The sequence below is a fragment of the Acanthochromis polyacanthus genome, chromosome 5 (genome assembly GCF_021347895.1).
Source record: "Acanthochromis polyacanthus isolate Apoly-LR-REF ecotype Palm Island chromosome 5, KAUST_Apoly_ChrSc, whole genome shotgun sequence".
Lineage (NCBI taxonomy): Eukaryota > Metazoa > Chordata > Actinopteri > Pomacentridae > Acanthochromis > Acanthochromis polyacanthus.
Window position 1 is genome coordinate 42601103 of NC_067117.1, and position 3779 is coordinate 42604881.

General features: G+C 37.8%; 1 long non-coding RNA gene across 2 annotated transcripts; it reads left to right on the forward strand.

Annotated features, from left to right (window-relative positions):
• Positions 1-604: 604 nt before the first annotated feature.
• LOC127533940 (uncharacterized) lies at positions 605-3324 on the forward strand. Of its 2 annotated transcripts, none has more exons than XR_007941831.1 (8): positions 605-722; positions 1139-1344; positions 1661-1779; positions 1877-2039; positions 2182-2285; positions 2377-2512; positions 2607-2733; positions 3191-3324. It is a non-coding gene; the product is annotated as an uncharacterized LOC127533940 (long non-coding RNA). The 2 variants fall into 2 exon arrangements; XR_007941832.1 differs by having other exon boundaries at positions 1661-1760.
• The last annotated feature ends 455 nt before the right edge of the window (positions 3325-3779 follow it).

The following is a 3779-nucleotide window of genomic DNA, read 5'->3' on the forward strand; positions in this document are numbered from 1 at the left end:
TTGGCCCGAAGCCACATCTAATTGCCGGCCCCTGCGAATGCAAAATATAGCGTTGGATTCGCAATGCTTTTACATTAAAAATATAATATACCGATTCAAAATGCCCTACGTAACTCGCTTAAATCAGACCGAGGAGAAACATGACACACGAGGAATATTTGATTAATTAAACGTTCTATTCAGGTGTGATTAAGACTCAGATATGAAAACAAAATCCAACCCGTTTGCAAACAAACAAACACTAACGTTTTTTAATCTCAAATACCCAAATCCTGCAGCAAAAATAAAGGCATCACATTATATGTATGGGACGATGTAATGCAAAATATAGCGTTGGATTCGCAACGCTTTTACATTGAAAATATTCGTTTGAAATACGTTCTGAGTGGTATGAAAAGTCCTCCGCTTTGATTCGCAACGCGTTTACATTAAAAATATTCGTTTGAAATACGTTCTGAGTGGCATGAAAAGTCCTCCGCTTGAAATACATTGGTTTGAATTTCGTTGTGAGCAACACGAAAAACATGAGAAAATCGTGTTGGTGCGCACGTAACCATAGATTAATTTACGTGATAGTTTCACGAATCCTTGTGAGACCGGGTTGGTATGCAAGTGTTTGTGCCAGTATAATCTAGGGCAAGCTGTTTTCTTCATGTGTGAAGACCTGCAGAAAGTGGCAGCCATGAGTCAAGTGGATCAGTCCCAGTCAGTACTTTTCAAAGGTAATAGTGTACATGAAGTAATTATGGTGACAAATGATGTAATCTGGATAATATACACTTGGCATACTCCAATATCAATCTTGACATTGTTTTTCCTCCTGGAAAGCTTTGTAATATGTGTGAAGTGTGATCACCGAGAAATGTGGTCATCTAAAAACATGGTTTGCTTGTGACATGTTTTGTTCTTGTCTTGACCTGTTTTCAGCCTTTTTAAATTCCACCAGTATAGGACGTGTTACACCCAACAACTGGAGTAATTGTAACAACGAGGAAATTACACAGACAGTATAACCATGTCTAATTTAGTTTGTTATTCAAATGCTCAGTGTTCAATAATAGTAAATAAGCATTCAGAAAAGACAAGATGGCGTCAATTTTAATGTTTATTTTTTTCTTCTGTTCTGTCTGTTTTTCAGTACTGAGGAAATTTTGGATTGGATCGCTTCACAAGTCAATGAAGAAGACAGATTTTCCATCCGTGTGTCAAGAACTGATCTTTTCAGCAGAAGCATGCAACAATGGCAGCGGCAGAAGAAGACATCACCCAAATGTAGACTTAAGGTCACATTCTTTGGCGAGGCAGGTGTCGATACTGCGGCCCTGAGCAGAGAATTCCTCACAGGTGAAATGTTTGTCTATATTTCCCAATGACATCAAATTTGTGCACATTAAATTCTTATAAGGCCAGATGTAAGATCAAATATAATCAGTCACATAAAGGAATTATCTGCATACTGGTTGAAGTCCAAGAGCTTTTCATGGACTGATATGAGGACATTTTCTTATTATTATTTGTCCAAATTTGTCGAATAAGACACACTGTCACAACATCAGCAGGAGGTCTCTAATGGTGCAGATGGTTCAAATGCTAATCAAATTGGCAGAAAAGCAGAGACAGAAGAGACCTTTTGAGTTTTCTGTGTTTTACTGTTTTACAGAAATGCTTGCAGAGATTGAAAACAGACTCTTTGTTGGAAGGCCAGATAAAGGGAAGAATCCTGTTTATTGTCTCAACAGTTTGGACTCTAGACTCTTCAGGTGCACAGTGGAATTAATTGTGTGTTTTCTTTAGCATATCAAGTACAATATTACTTAATCCTGTCTAATATAATTGCAAATCTATTCAGGCAGTTTATTTGTTTTGCTTTGATTAGGAGTGCAGGAGAGGTCATGGCCACTAGCCTGGCACAAGGAGGACCTTGTCCTAACTTCATGTGCGAGTGGTGCTTCAGATAGCTCTGCTCCGGTGACGCTGACAGCATTGTAGTGTCTGCCAGTGATGTCACAGATTTAGAACTGTCGCTGCTTGTTGAGAGGGTAAATACAATTTGATCTAAGTTTGTAATTGCATTTAACTTCAATATGATATGGCTAGCATAATTAATGTTTTGGTTTGTTGCTTTTACAGAACAATGATAAAGTAAAAATTAATTTCACTTGAAACCTTCTCTGTTTTCAGATAAACAACGCCACGAATGACAACATCAGTGACCTGGTTGATGATATTGTGGCCTGCACATACACTGGAGTTGTGTCCACTGAAAAAAGGGAAAGCATGATAAGGTTTGTTTGGTGACATTTTTATTTTTCATTAAGACATTCAATAGGTATTCTACTTAAGTATATTCTTCTGCTGAAACATTTTGTCCATTAGAACTGTCATACTTCACGTCACCATGAGACTCGTCCCCATGCCTGACCAGCTCAGGAAAGGCCTGATGCTGTGTGATCTCATGAACAGTCATCAAGATCTCTGCCAAAAACTGTTTATTCCAGGGGAAGATGTTGAGGTATATTTCATTCTTGACTGCTTTTTATTTAGTGTGAATGTCTTTTTGAGAATTATGTTTACACAAACTAAAATGCCTTTTCTTCTTCTTAAAGGCTGATGCTGCCTTCCTCCTAGAGAACACCCGTCCTGTCTATAGTGAAATTGGTTCTGCCAAGCACCAAAAGGAAGTACATATCATGAACTTTCTTCAAGACTACCTACAGGAAATTGAAGACTCTGGTATGTTTTAGCCAAGACAGGGGTGCTAAAGAGACTAACTTTGTCTGTTATCCTGCGGTACATTTTCTATAGTGCGGTATAAATGGTTTAATCGATTCAAACCATAGAACCCATTAAATCAAAGCATTTTTTGAAACTTGATGCCACCATTGACAATCATGTAACTTATAAAACATCATATTATGAGCTGTAGGATAACACTGTTTCATTAAGCTGGGAGTAACATATGGATGATTTGTACAGTGGTATTGACAATAATAGGGTGTCTAAACAATTGCCACAGCATTGCTATCTAGCCATAACAAATACAGCTTTTGTTAAAATCTGTGTAGTTTTGATTTATGAAATGTTCAGATACTCAAAAATTCAATGAGTTCTGTATATGTAAGGTATTTAGCAATTGGAAAACTAAAATGTTTTCAATTCAGACTAACATTGTGTTCATCTCTTCATTAAGAACACGAGGGCCCCAGCAACAGCAGTGTTACTCCAGAAGGCTTGACAGTAGGGCGCATCATGCAGTGGATGACTGGACAACGAAACAAGCCTGTTCAGTCAAGCGAGAAGAAGGAGTTCATCATAAATATACAATTCCAACATGATTGTGACACACAACACACAGTTTGTTTTCCAACTGTAAGCACCTGCAGTTGCACTGTCACATTCCCTTCAGCTCACCTGAGAACCTACAGTGAATTCAAAAACATTTTGACAGCTGTATCCCACGGGCAAACGTTTGACAGGGTGTAGCCATCCTATGAAAAGAGAAAAACGGTAACGGCAACATATCATTGGCGCTTTACCTGACAACTTTCTGTTTTAGTCATCTTTTGTTAATTTCACTGTTACAAAACCATTGCTTCTATATAAATGGTAGTTCACTCCAAAGTTAGTTTTTACCTCCATGTTACTCTTCAGAATACCCACAAACATTTTTTGTTTTTGAGGCAAGTTTTAAAAGTCGAAAATGTGACGACTGTTGTGGAGAGTCATGAAAAAGTTGCAATCAATGGTGGGACTCTTGTCTCATATTAAACTGAACATTT